The sequence below is a fragment of the Melanerpes formicivorus genome, unplaced genomic scaffold, assembly GCF_026170545.1.
Source record: "Melanerpes formicivorus ecotype bairdi unplaced genomic scaffold, bMelFor1.0.p_v2 SCAF_77, whole genome shotgun sequence".
In the NCBI taxonomy this organism is placed as follows: domain Eukaryota; kingdom Metazoa; phylum Chordata; class Aves; order Piciformes; family Picidae; genus Melanerpes; species Melanerpes formicivorus.
In genome coordinates, this window is record NW_027142429.1 from 2,943,428 (window position 1) to 2,958,009 (window position 14,582).

A 14,582-nucleotide genomic window follows, 5' to 3' on the forward strand; every position below is an offset into this window, starting at 1 on the left:
TTCACAATGAGGATGGTGAAATACTGCAACAAGTTGCCCAGGGATGTGGTGGAGGCCTCATCCCTGGAGACATTCAGGATCAAATTTCATGTGGCCCTGGGCAGCCTGATCTAGTTGGAGGTGTCCCTGCTGCCTGCAGGGGGTTGGACAAGATGACCTTTGAAGATCTCTTTCAACCTGATGCAGATCAGCTTCTTCAGAGATGTGCCCACAATCATGATGTGCCCCTTCATGAGTGTGCCGGGTGGCCTGCCTGTGGCACAGGGTGGCTGTATGGACATATCTGCTACAAGGGCATCTGAGCATTGCTACCTGGCTCTTTTGGAAGGTCACAGTCAGTGTTTTGTGTTATCAGGGCCTTTGGATCGAGCTGCAGCAAACCCCTTCAGTGTCCCTGAGCTCTGGATTCTCCCCCTGTGTTACAGCAGGCTTGAGAGCGTGGGGCTTGGCCATCTCTTCCCAGAGCAAGGAGGTTCTCCTGGTGCTGTGGTCCTCAGCAGCTGATGGAACATCTCCACCTCTAGTTTTAATCTAGAGGCTGGATAAATACTCTTCATCCTCTTTGCTGCTTGGTTTGCAACCTGTCCAGGTGTTAGAGGCTGGAGGTGGGGCCAGGCTTTGGGCCTGCCTTCCTTGAAGCTGGTGCTGCCTTCTCCAGCCATCGTTGTCCTTTCCCTAAGCCACCAGGAGAATGTTTGCCTGTGTCAGCTTCACTAAAGCATTTGCTTAAGCTTTGAAAGAAAGAATTCTTTTTGGCTGTCATACTGAAAGCCAGATGCCTCCAGCACTTCCTCTCTGATACTTCTGCTCAGTTTGCTGAGTGGTTTTTAATCCCATGCCAGTAGGGTCTAAGTGTCTGGATTGCAAATGTGACGACTGCAGGTAGCTTGCTTTTCCCTGCTACCTTTCAGAGCCTCCTGGAAGTAGTTCCTAGATTCAAGGAATGGTTTGGGTTGGAAGGAATCTTAGAGCTCATCCAGTTCCAACCCCCTGCCATGGGCAGGGACACCTCCCACCAGCCCAGCTTGCTCAAGGCCTCATCCAGCCTGGCCTTCAACACCTCCAGGGAGGGGGCAGCCACAACCTCCCTGGGCAACCTGTGCCAGAGTCTCCCCAGCCTCACTGCAAAGAATTTCTTCCTCATTTCCAGTCTCCCCTCTTCTGGCTCAAAGCCATTGGCCCTTGTCCTTTCACTACAAGCCCTTGTCAGAAGTCCCTCCCCAGCTTTCTTGTAGCCCCCTTCAGGTACTGGAAGGCTGCTCCAAGGTCTCCCTGAAGCCTTCTCCAGTAGTTGGGAGACTGAAGGCTGAGAGCCACTGGTGCCTGTGATAGGAAGACCAGGCACAGAGGGACAGTTCTTGCTGTATGAAGACAGACCCTCTCACAGTGTTTATCTTCAGAGACAAATCAGAGCTAGTCAGATCCTCATGAACAGTATTGGGCAAAGCAAATCTGTGCCTGTGAAGTCTGAGGATCTTCTGAGCTCTTCCAAAGCCCTCCCCTATCTAACCTGGTGCTGCAGACAGCGTGGTGCCATGAGCACAGAGTGCCATGGGTGGGTTTTGACGGTGGGCTGCAGTCACACAGAAGCCTGCTGTTTCCTCTCTCCCTCTCCCCACACTGCAGTGGGCAGTACTGACAAGTGGGGCACTGTGCACACAAGGTTGGTGTGGTGTCTCTGTGCTGAAAGTGCTAGAAGGGACAAAGGAAAGTCCTTGCATCAGTCTGCTTTGAGGATTATTTTCTAAAGCATCCATATTCATTGCCACCACGTGGGCCACTCTGATAAGCCCTGAAAGTGGTGGTGAGATCCCATTAAGAGACTAATTTTGTCAACCTTTGGCCAGTGAACTGCTGGAATTTAACCTAAATTGGATTTGTCCACTGAGGGTGCTCTGGCCTTGTCTCCTGCAAAGGCAACCTGCTAGACATGCCAGCAGGGATTAACTTTGCCTGTCCCCTGGTTCCTGCCTCTCTGCACCAAAGTCAGCCATGAGGTCTTGGGCTGCAGTGGGCATGAAGTAATGAGTCATGAAGAAGAGCAGTGCCTTGGGCAGTCAAGAGAAGGGGGCAGGGGGAGACCTTGCTCTCAATGACTACCTGAAAGAAGGTTGGAGTGAGGTGGGGGTTGGGCTCTTCTCCCTAGTAACAAGTGATAGGACAAGAGGAATTGGCCTCAAGTTGCACTGGGGGAGGTTTAGGTTGGACATGAGAAGAAACTTCTTCACTGAAAGGGTTCTCAAACACTGGGACAGGCTGCCCAGGGAGGTGGTTGGATGCCCATCCATGCAGAGATGTGGTGCTGAGGGCCATGGGTTAGCAGCAGCCTTGGCAGAGTTAGAGGATGGTTGGAGTGGATGAGCTTCAAGGTCTTTTCCTTACCAAAGCATTCTGTGATTCTCTGGTCTTGTCATCTTGTGACTGCTGCTGTTTCATGGGAGAAGCTGAGCAATGGTCTGGTGTTGCTGCCTCATTGCTGGTTTATGATGTTGTTGCTGGGTTGTTTCCCTTTTGCAGAGTGGGGATGCTGACATCACAGCTTAGAGCCTGTGATCTGTCAAAGCCAGGCCAAGAGCAGGCAGCATGGTTGCTCTCCTTCCTGAGGAAATAACTGTTTCAGTGCTTAGCAACTCCAACAGTTCTCTGGCTCCTCTTCAGAGCTGTGCTACAGCCAGGCTGTCATGGAATTGGAGGGGTTGGAAAAGCCTTTGAGGATCATCGAGTCCAGCCACCAACCTAACACCACCGTGGCCATCAAACCATGTCCCCAAGTGCCATGGCCACAGGTTTCTTGAATACCTTCAGGGGTGGTGACTCCACCACCTTCTTGGGCAGCCTCTTCCAATCCCTGACCACACTTGCAGCAAAGACAGTTTTCCTAATCTCCAACCTAAACCTTCCCTGGAACAATTTAAAGCCCCTTCCTGTTCTGTAACCTGAGACTAGGGAGAAGAGCCCAACCCCCACCTCACTGCAACCTCCTCTCAGGGAGCTGTAGAGGGCAATGAGGTCTTCCCTCAGCCTTCTCTTCTCCAGGCTGAACACCCCCAGCTCCCTCAGCTGCTCCTCCCCAGCCCTGTTCTCCAGACCCTTCCCCAGCTTTGTTATCCTTCTCTGGACACACTGCAGCCCCTCAGTGTCCTTACAGTGTGGATCCACTGACCTCCCACTCACCTGTACGTGAGGAGGAGGAGAGAAAAGGGCAGCTTGTTTCACAACAGAAGGCAGCAGGCATTGTGTGGAAGTACTTCTGGTAGGCTGCAGACCTGAGGAGCTCTCTGCAGCGCAGGCTGTGGGATCCTGTCAGCTGCTGCTTTGGTGTGTTGTGGCTTTACTATAAATGGTGAGAGAGATGCACTCCTTTTCCTGGGTGCCTCTTCCATGCCTTGCTGGGATGTTGCAGACCAGACTGACACTGCAAAAGCCACCTGTAGATGCTCTGTGGTATGAAGGGGAGAAATCCTCTCAGATTTTGGGTGTACATTCCCACAGATTCCTGCTGGCCTGGCCCTGATGAAACAAAGAGCCACAGACCCTGTGTGTAGTTAGAGGTGCAAACCTCAGTAGGCTGCTCCACAAGAAGTCTGACCCAGCTGGTAAGCACAGTTCAAGTAATTCATTCTCTGCTGCCTGATTGTCCCTCTGAGACCATGAAAGGTGTTGAAGAGTGAGGACACTTAGGCCTTATCCTCAGATACCTGCATTGTGTGGTAGGTTCATAGATCCATGGAATGGTTTGGGTTGGAAGGGACCTTAAACATGATGCAGTTCCAACTCCCTTCCCACAGGCAAGGACATCTTCCACTAGCCCAGGTAGGTCAGGGCCTCATCCATCCTGGCCTTGAACACCTCCAACCTAAACCTCCCCTGGCACCATGTCAGGCTGTGGAGGTTTCACAGTTTTCTGGTCAGGAGGAAGCAGAGCACCTGGAGGTGTTCAAGAAACATGGATGTGGCACTCTGGGGGCATGGTTTAATGGCCCTGGTGGTGGTAGTTGATGGTTGGACTCAACAACCTCAGAGGTCTTTCCCAACCAAAACAAACCTGTGATTCCATGAGGCTATGATTCCCTGGAAGTAACTGATTGAAGGAGAAGTCTTTTGCTGCCCCCACTTTCTCTCCTCACCTTCATCCAGCTGCAACTTTCATGCTCCTCCTGACAAATGAGGAGTGTCAGAGGTGGGTTTCACCACATCGTGTCCTGTCTCCTGCTGGGCTGATTAGTGATACACCTCCCTAGTGCTCTGCAGGAGCCTGGCTGGCCTGGCTGCCTCCTCAGCCAGGGTGAGGGCTGGGTGGCTTCTTAAATGATGATATTTTAAAATCTGAGAACAGCTTTGATTTATTGACCTGCTGCCTCTCTGAATCGAGCTGTCTGGGCTGGCATCTGCAGATAAGAGGCTGTCGAGTAATTGCTTATTATTGACTGATTGCCAGCTTGGGCTCTTTGCTTGAAGAAGAATCAATAGCAGTCAATCTTCAAAGTCTAAACTCTCAGGGGCTCTGACTGCTTTCCAAATTGGGAATGACAGGTCAGGATAGCTCCATATCTGATAGCCCAACCTCGTGTTTGGGTGTAATCCTGCAACGGAGGAGGAAGCACGGGACATGATCTTCCTGCAGCAGGGCTTTCAAAGGCTGGGATTTTTCATTGCAGGCGTTTTCAGGGACAGATCCCACCCTGGCTCCAAACCCAGGAGCTGGAGCAGCCTCAGAAGCACCTGAGCTCAGTGGGAGGCGAGGGCAGGATGCGTGCAGGCATGGCTGATTAAAGTCCCCAAAGGATGGAGCAGGGAGGGGTGGCTGAACAGCCTGTGCTGTGACACGTCCCAACCAACCAGTTTGGATGCCTTCTAAATAAAACAAGGCATCTATTTTAATGCATGGTAACAGAGATTTCCTTTCTGTGGGTGATTCTATTTAGGTGACAAGAGAACAAAATACCCAGTGTCACCCATACGTTTTCTCAGCCCCTCTGGAGCCTGTCGCTATGGTGAGCAGCGCAGTTTAAAAGCAGCCATAGCCCTTCTTTAACACTATCCTGACATGGTGCCTTGCCTGGGGATTCACATGGAAGGCTTGAAACAGAGAAAAGGGCTTCATGCCATCAAAGGCACTCAAGACTTGCTTTAAAAACACCTAAGTGTTTAGGTCCTCGCAGTGGCTGGGTGAAGGCTGGCGGCTGGTTTGTGAAGCCATCTCCCGCCCTCGGCTGGAGCCCACTCTGGATCTCCCCAGGGCTCAGGGGCTGGAGTCTGTTCTCTGTGCCCCACACTCAAGCAGGGTTTCAAACTTGAAATCAGAGCCCCTTTGTGGGGGAGGGGGAGGCTTGGATCTCCAGCAGCCACAAAGAGCAATTAAGCAACAGAACATAAAATAAGATAGATGGGGAGGGGAAGGGCAGTGCCCTGGTGATACAGGGAGAGGAAAATGGATGAATCTGTTCCTGAAGCAGAAACATTTAGCCTTGGTTTTGGAGCTGTCTTTTCACCAGGGAAGCTCCAATTCAAGGTGGCACCATTTGGGGTGAGGGAGGAATGCCTCAAACAGAGCAGTTGCCTCTCCAGTGGACTAGGAGAGAATGGGCAAGATTACTTGGCCAGCCTCGGTTAGATGCTGGATTTGTTGTCTACTAACAAATCCTCATTTGCATGGGTCCTTAATCTGTGGAGTTAAATGTGTCTCAGGAGCTGTTACCTGCTGGGCTGCTGAGTTGAGAAGTAGGTTTTTAAAGCTGTTCTTTTCCATCTGACTCTTCACCTTCCCCTCCCCCCCCCCCAGCTGCACCCCAAATCATCTGCCTGCTTGTTTGCAAACCTGAGACGAGCCAACAAACGACAGGAGAAGGGAATCTGCCAGCCAAAAGCAGCTGGTTTGGACTTCAGGTTGGGTGGATAAACTGTCCACCAGCTTGGAGAGAAAAGCCAAGATCAGCCATTTGAAACGTGCCTCGCAGGGAAACCACCCCCACCCCCCCCTCCTCTTCCTGAAAGGGCACAAGGACGTCAAGCCTCCAGACCTGCTCTGGAGGTGGAGGCTTGGGCAGAGAGCCCTTTTGGAGCTCTGGGAAGGGATTTAGCCCTCTTGTATTTATTTTTTGGGGGTGTGTGTGTGGGGTGGTGGTGTTTGGTGTCGTGTAACTTTCGCCTGTCGCCCTGAAATGGCATTTCCTCCTGTCTGCAGCAGCCCTCATTTCGTGAAATGGATGCAACTGCTGCAAAGAGCTCTGGCGTGAGCATGCTCACTGGAAGATTAATCCTTTAGAGGGAGTTGGAGAGTTAAGCTACTGTAATTTCTCTGCAGTTGGCTGCAGTAAACAACTGCTCCAAAGGCACGAGGAAAAAAAAATTGACGGAGGTACATGGCATTAATGTCCATCTCTTTTCGTGCTTCTACTGGCAGGCTGAGGGCTTGGTAAAGCTTGGGCTCTTCTTTGGTTTGGTTTGGTTTGGGTGTTTTTATTTGGGCCTTTCCTTTTCTTTTTCTCTCTTTCTTTTTGTAAAGAGCTGGGGAAGAGGGATTCTGTGCACTGGTGTTTTTCCTGGGTGACCTTTCGTGTCGTGGTGTCTTTTGGTGTCCTCCAGGCCAAAGCAGTCCTGTTTCCAAGCCAGGCCATCCTGAGGCACTAGAGCCTGGGGGTAGAGCAGCAGGGTGGCTTCGTGTTGAGTTGAACGATTAGAGGAGGTGAGGCCTTGCTGCACGTTGAGCTGTGCTGGCAGGAGGGAGCTGGAAACACTTGGTCCTGTGTAGTCGTGATCAGAACCCAGTGGGACTCTCTCTGCCATGCTTCTGGTGGAAGGAAAAGGTAGAAAGGGATTTGGCTTTTGCTTGCCTACAGGATAACAATCTCTTGTGTCATTATTATTTGTTATTACCATCATTATTTTGCTCCCTCTTCCCCCATGCTTGAGGAGCTGCAAACCTGTGTCAGATGGGGGAAGAGAAATAATGGTTGAGCTGTTTTGGCTTTGCTTTAAAGGATGAGCACTTTGCGTGTGCTGAGGAGCGAAAGCCTCGCCAGGTAAGTGTTGCAGGCACAGGGATTGCATCAAGGTGAAGCTGAGCTCCTTTCTTCCTTTCTTCCTTCCTTCCTTCCTTCCTTCCCTCCTTCCCTCCTTCCTTCCCCAGTTGCCTCTTTGTGGGTGCATCCTGGAGGAAGCAAACCCTCTCTTAGCTGCCAGTGAGCGAGCGGTGGTTTACCTCCTCGCCTCCAACAGGCATGGGTGAAGGAGGACCTGATTCATCACCCTTGGTGCTTGGTATATCAGCTGCCTCCAAATGCTCAAGGCACAGGCAACAGAAGGGCCAACCTGGGGGCTCCAGGGACATCAAGGAGAGCTGCCTTGGGTGGTTTGGTTTTTGTCAGGGCTTGAGCTGGCAGAGGCAGTGCTCACTACCCATGGCTTGTCTCTTTACCTCTTAACAACACTGAAGGAGGAGGAAATGGAGGCGAGCCCTCAGCAAAACTTGCCTGGCTTGGGGGGTGGTGGGGAAGGGTTCTGAGCGTTGTGTGCCTGACTGAAATGAATCACTCCCCTCCAGCTGGAGCTGTTAGAGGGCACTCCACAGGAGAGTGTGTGAGTGGAAGAAGGGCAACATCCTTCCTCCTCCCAGGAGTCCATGATAACAATAGCTGTAGCTCTGCCTGTGCCACTGTCGTGCATGGCTCTGACTGTCCCCCAGGGGTTGCCCGGTGCTGAATCCCTGTCCAAGGGCAGCAGCATCCCTTGACCATGTTGTGTGTTGGAGAATGGCTTCAAGGTTCTTGGAGTGGCGTGAAGAAGGGAATAACTCCACAGTTTTGCCAGTGCCACCTGGCTCTGTCCCCTGGGAGCTGCCAGCCACGTGCAGAGGTGGGTGCTGAAGGCTGCCAGACGAGTTCAGAAGGGCACTTCCAGCACACACCTGGCCCGTTGGAAGACAAATTTTGCCTCCCCAACGTTTGGCTTGGTCCCTCCTTTTCCCCCTCCTTTCCAGAAGCCCTGGCTAGCACAGATTGTCTGTTCTGTGGGTGATGGTTTCAGGGAACATTGATGGCTGGGTGCGTGGGGGGAATGATTAGCTGCCGAATGCAAATGGATTGTTTCTTGCTGTTTCCAAATCATTGTAATTTCTATTGAGGATGGGTTAATTATATCTTCCCTTTTGAGGGGTGTGAGGAAAATGACAGAGATCCAGCAATACAAATCTATCTTGGGAGGGATGTTGTTTTTAGCACGCTGCTTTGGAAGTGGTGAGAACAAAGCCTCTTCCCTTGGAGGGGCCTGTGGCTGTGTTGGGATCCAGTTGCATGTCTCTCGGTGGTGGATCAGTGTTTTCTGTCTCAGAGTTTTATCTTCTGCCAGCACCATTTCTGTCACCATGACAAGAGAGGTGGGGGGGGTGTTCAGTTCAGAGGAAAATGATCAGCTGTCTCCATCCCTGGAGATAGTCAAAGTGGGGCTTGACAGGGCTCTGGGCAGCCTGATCTAGCTGAGGGTGCCCCTGCTCACTGCAGAGGGGGTTGGACTGGAAAAGTGTGGCCAGCAGGTCAAGGGAGGTGATCCTCCCCCTCTGCTCAGCTCTGGGGAGACCCCACCTGGAGTACTGCCTCCAGTTCTGGAGCCCCTATGACAAGAGGGATGTGGAGGTGCTGGAAGGTGTCCAGAGCAGGGCCAGGAGGATGAGCAGAGGGCTGGAGCACCTCTCCTATGAGGACAGACTGAAGGAGTTGGGGCTGTTCAGTCTGGAGGAGAGAAGGCTCCCAGGTGACCTCATTGTGGCCTTCCAGGATCTGAAGGGGGCTCCAGGAAGGCTGGGGAGGGACTGCTCAGGATCTCAGGCAGTGATAGGACTAGGGGGAATGGAATGAAGCTGGAGGTGGGGAGATTGAGGCTGGAGGGGAGGAGGAAGTTCTTCCCCATGAGAGTGGTGAAGCCCTGGAATGGGTTGTGCAGGGAGGTGGTTGGGGCCCTGTCCCTGGAGGTGTTTAAGGCCAGGCTGGATGAGGCTCTGGCCAGGCTGATCTAGTGTGGGGTGTCCCTGCCCATGGCAGGGGGGTTGGAATTAGATGATCCTTGTGGTCCCTTCCAACCCTGACTGATACTATGATACCTTTGGAGGTCCCATCCAACCCAAACTGTTCCATGATTCTATGATTCTGCTTGAAGGGCATTTGGTTGAAGGGCTGGGAAATAGTTTGGGGTTATTTTTAAAGCAAAGAGAAAAGCAAGAAAAGTTACAGCAAACCTTAAAATGTCTGATCAGGGTCTAACACAAAGGCCTCCTTAACCTGAAGTGTGTTGTGGGGGGGCTGCTTTACCAGGACCTTTAGGTTGAAGGTTGTACTCAATGGTCTTACAAGTTCTCTTCCAACCAAAACAATTCTGGGATTCTAAGGCAGGCCCCCAAGGTCTTGTGGCTCTGCAACCAGTCCTGAGGTTCTTCTCCCTATCTCCCCCTGTGCAGGTCATTGCTCTGGGTCACTTTAGGGAGCCTGGGTGTGTTGCCTCACTCCTTACTGCAACCTCACTGGGAGGTGAATCACGTTCAAAGTGGATTGAATCACATTCAGGGTGGTTTGTACCAGCTTTAAGCTTTTTCTTTTGGTCTTCAGTACCAGGGTAAGCATCTCTAGCACCAGAAAATGGGGGAAAGGCTCAGCAAAAGGACAAAGGTTCCCATAATGCCATGCCTTTGGGCTCAAACCCAAAGAGCCAAGCTCTCCTCCTCCTTGTTGCAGAGTAAAATTGGGGAAATGAGCAATTTTCAGCTACTGAGGATTGCCCCTAGCATGGAGCACCAGGCTTCAGCCTTACCAGGCCTTTGGTGGCCTGGGGACTTTGTGCTTCCAGATCAGAGCAGCTTTATGAGTGTCTCAGCCCACAGCAGCTTCCCTCCAGCGCAGGGCTCTCTTTGCTGAGAAGTTCAGCTCCTCTTCAGCCAGCCCTGGACCTGATCAGTCTGAAAGCACACAATAGCTACATCCAGATTTAATTGCTGTTTGGTTTAATATTTGTGTTCCTGGGCTCTGCTGGAGGAGCTCTGGAGATCCCTGCTGGGGTGTTCCCATGGAGTGAGAGCCCCCCCAGCCCTCCTCCAGTGTGGCCAAACCGAGCACAGGTTGGTTCTGCAGCCTGGGCAGCTCCTGGTGCAGTGTGTGCTGTGAGGCAGGCTGTGACCCCAGCAGCCCAGGGCATGGCCACCTTTGGGAGCCACAGCCAGTGGGGAATGGGGGTGTCAGTGTGGGGAGGCAGCAGCCAGTGCTCAGGATGGGGTCATCTGGGGAGAGCCCAGGTGTCACCCCCCTGGGTGTTTAACTCCTGTCAGCAGGGGGACTGCTGGCTGCTTCCCTGAGATGGGCTCTTCAGGAGGCTTCATCATCTCCACTGAGACTCTCCTCTGGGAATTTTTGGTCAAAAGCTCTGCCTCTCTGCCCAGGTTTGTCTCTTCCTCCATCAGCAGAACTTTGCTTAATGGAGGAACTGAAACCTGCATTTGGGACTTGCTGCCTTCTTTGGTATCCTAGCAGCCAAGGGCTGTGCTCAGAACAGAAAGCACAAACTGGAACTGAATCTTCCAGGTGTATCTGAGGAAGCCTTAAGCAAGCCTGGCAGTCACAGGGAGAGGGAGAGCTGCTGTGCTGGGGAAGGTACTGCATCCAAGTCCCAGTCTTTAATAATCTAATGATGACTACTTCAAAGCCTGATGTCTTTGCTTCTCTCCCTTCTCACTGCTTCAGCCAACCTCTAGTCAATTGGGAACGACTTGAGAACCAGACATTATGATCTAAGCCTTGTAATTACTTGCTGGGGTGAATCCTGTTTCTGCTGTGAAGCTGAGGAAGGCTTTTCTGTGCTGCTCAGCATTTCTCCACCTTCATGCATCACTGAGGCTCACTTCAGAGGAGGAGTTTTATCTCCTGTCTTTCTTGGCCATTTTGAAATCCACCTTATGGCTGCATTTCAGCTTTCTTGACACCCTGAACTAGCTCCTTGCTGCTGCAGCCTTGCTTTGTGCCCTATGGCAGCGCTCTCTCTCTCTGTCCCAAGCCCTCCTGCCAGGCTGCCAGGTCTTCTCCATGTCCTGGGCAAAGCAGGGAAGGACTAATTGTGGCTTTCCAGTATCTGAAGGGGGCTACAGGAAGGCTGGGGAAGGACTTCTCAGGATCTCAGGGAGTGATAGGACTAGGGGGAATGGAATGAAGCTGGAGGTGGGGAGATTGAGGCTGGAGGGGAGGAGGAAGTTCTTCCCCATGAGAGTGGTGAAGCCCTGGAATGGGTTGTGCAGGGAGGTGGTTGAGGCCCTGTCCCTGGAGGTGTTTAAGCCCAGGCTGGATGAGGCTCTGGCCAGGCTGATCTAGTGTGGGGTGTCCCTGCCCATGGCAGGGGGGTTGGAACTAGCTGATCCTTGTGGTCCCTTCCAACCCTGACTGATACTATGATACTATTCAGCATCTCCCCAGCAGCTCCCATGGTATCCCTGTGCTGCTGGGAGGCCAGTGGGGCATGGCTTTGAGAAGGGACCACAGCAAGGCTGGAAGCAGCAGCAGCTGGCCAGGGGCACTCTCTGCCCCCCTTCTGCCTGAGGATTAATTAGTGAAGTTGTGGGCACAGGGGAAGGAGCTGCATTTTTGAGCCACATTCCTGTGGAATTGATCAGCATGGAGGAGAAACCTTTGGGCTTCTGAGTGCTGGAGAAGGAAAACACTGCAGCACGTTGTGCTGGGAGAAGTATGGTCTGTGGTGGAAGGGAAGATGGAAGAAAAACCCTGTTCTAAAGACCTGCATCCACCTGCAGATGGAATTAAACAGAGCAAGGAGAGAGCAGAAGCAGGAGACAGAGCTGTGAGCTTGGCAGTGGAGGAGAAGAGAGGACAGGGAGGGGTGGTGGGATGGATGGGGCTGCGCTGGAGGAGGTTTTGAAGGTGGTGGTGAAGTGATTTGGTGGCTCCTAAAATGACTTAAAAGAAGAGGAAGTGAACTGCAGGGTGGTTCTTCAAGCACCATCTAGTCTGTGACCTACTTGCTGCCACAGTGATTTGCAGCTAGAGAAGCAAACAGAAGAACTGGCTGTTCCCATGGGAAGGTCAGGGGTGCCAGGACGTGTGGCAGCTCTTCCCAGTGGTGCCCTCTCCAGCTGCTGGGACATGGCAGGGCTTGGGCACCTGGGACTTGGACAGTCACTGCTGGAGAAGGCATAGGAGCAGCTCTGAGCCCTGCATTTCCTGGTGTCACAGCAGTGGAGGGAGTCAAGGCTGGGTCCTGGAACCAGGCTCAGATTTATGAGCTGCCTTAACCACATGAGCTGCTCACTGCAGGAGTGAGCTCCTTCCCTGGAAGGGGTGTGGGGCACTGCCTGAGTGTCCTGTCTGGGGTCATGGCTCCCCAGGCTGTGGGATGAACAGTAGAAATTATCCAGCCTGAACCTCTTTGACAGACCACTGCAAACCAAGAGTCTGCTGCCTCCTGCTTCAGCTCCTTCAGGAGCCCCCACTGACCTGATCATTCCTAATCTCATCTCATTTTCCAGATCATCAATTTGATTTCTCAGTCCTCTTAGAGTTCTTAGTGTTGCTGGGAATCCCTGCTTCCCTCAGTTATCTGTGTTCCCTTTCCAAAGCTGTACCAGCCTTGAATCACCATTTCCCTACTCTCTTTATAACTCACACTGCTTGTTAGAGGAGTCCTGCAGAAATGCAGTTCCTCCCAAGAGACCCCAGGATGTTCCCACTACCTAGCAATGTATCAGGAACAGTGTGGCCAGCAGGAGCAGGGAGGTCATTCTGCCCTGTGCTCAGCACTGCTTCGGCCACACCTTGAGTCCTGTGTCCAGTTCTGGGCTCCTCAGGTTAGGAAAGATGTTGAGCTGCTGGAAGGTGTCCAGAGAAGGGCAAGAAAGCTGGGGAGGGGTCTGGAGCACAGCCCTGTGAGGAGAGGCTGAGGGAGCTGGGGTTGCTTAGCCTGCAGAAGAGGAGGCTCGGGGGAGACCTTCTTGCTCTCTCCAACTTCCTGAAGGGAGCTTGTAGCCAGGTGGGGGTTGGTCTCTTCTCCCAGGCAAGCAGCAGCAGAACAAGAGGACACAGTCTCAAGCTGTGCCAGGGGAGGTTTAGGTTGGATGTCAGGAAGAAGTTCTTCCCAGCAAGAGAGATTGGCCATGGGAATGTGCTGCCCAGGGAGGTGGTGGAGTCCCCATCCCTGGAGGTGTTTAGGAAGAGCCTGGATGAGGCACTTGGTGCCATGGGTTAGTTGATCAGATGGTGTTGGGTGATAGGTTGGACTGGATGATCTTGAAGGCCTTTTCCAACCTGGTCTACTCTACTCTACTCTACTCTACTCTACTCTACTCTACTCTACTCTACTCTACTCTACTCTACTCTACTCTACTCTACTCTACTCTACTCTACTCTATTCTACTCTATTCTATTTCACTTCCCTGCTTTCTAATATGAACTCCAGGGCTCTCCTGTGCCCCTTGTTCCCTTCTCCCCCTGGGGTTTGGGAGTTAAAAGCCTTGCCTTGCCTTGCCTTGCCTTGAAGTGAGTGCCTGTGTGTAGGTGTCTGTGCATGTCAGAGTGTGTCAGCTGCACCTCCAGCCATGGTAGTCGTGATGCTGAGCATCTCCTGCTACAGGCTGGCATCAGACAGGGGCACTGCTTAGACAGCTGCCCTCCTCCTTTGTGTTGGGTAGACAACTGCCCATCTCTTTGGCATTCACCAACCAGCATTAGCACAGAATCATGGAATGCTTTAGGTTGGAAGGGACTCTTAAAGCTCATCCAGTCCAACCCCCCTGCAGTCAGCAGGGACAGCTGCAGCTACAGCAGGTTGCTCAGAGCCCCAAACAACCTCACCTGGAATGGTTCCAGGGATGGGGCAGGTCCCACCCCTCTGGGCAGCCTGGGAGAGGCTCTCACTATCCCCCATGCAAAATACTTGTTCCTTCTCTCCAGGCTGAATCTGCCTCTTTTACCTCAAACCATCACCCCTTGGCCTGTCACAGCAGGCCTTACTCAAAAGTTTGTCCCCAGCTTTCTGTTTTGCCCCTTTAAGTACTAAAAGGCCACCAGCAGGTCTTCCTGGAGCATATCACCTTCCTTTGCTTGATTTTGAAAGGGGTTCCAGTGTCTTATACAGTGCTTGAAATCCTGGTAGGTTTATGAATATCATGGACTCAGTGAGGGCAGCTTTGGATGGGGAGGGGGCCCTAAAATCCAGTGTCCTGCTGTACTCAGTGCCCAGTGCTGGGGCTGCTCTTACTCCCATCACACCTCTTCCACTGGCACTAGGGCAGCATCCAGCCTGGGGCTGCTTCAGATTCATAGATTCATGCAATGGTTTGGGTTGGAAGGGACCTTAGAAATCACAGTCTCACAGTATAACTAAGGTTGGAAGAGACCTTGAGGATCATTGAGTCCAACCTATCAACACAGACCTCATGACTAGACCATGGCACCAAGTGCCACATCCAATCCCCTCTTGAACACCTCCAGGGATGGGGACTCCACCACCTCCCTGGGCAGCACATTCCAATGATGAATGACTCGCTCAGTGAAGAACTTTCTCCTCACCTCGAGTCTAAACCTCCCCTGGCACAGCTTGAG

The 14,582-nt window shown here is 52.4% G+C and overlaps 1 protein-coding gene across 4 annotated transcripts in view; it reads left to right on the forward strand.

Moving 5' to 3' along the window:
- EHMT1 (euchromatic histone lysine methyltransferase 1) overlaps positions 1-14,582 on the forward strand; it is a 143,906-nt gene that overhangs the window by 16,292 nt on the left and 113,032 nt on the right. The window contains exon 1 of one of the 4 annotated variants that reach the window (XM_068164143.1): positions 6,256-6,358. The exons of the other annotated variants lie outside the window; for them this stretch is intronic. The gene's annotated coding sequence lies outside the window, so the exon portion shown is untranslated. Of the gene's footprint in view, positions 1-6,255; positions 6,359-14,582 lie in introns of those variants that run through there. 4 annotated transcript variants of the gene reach the window in all.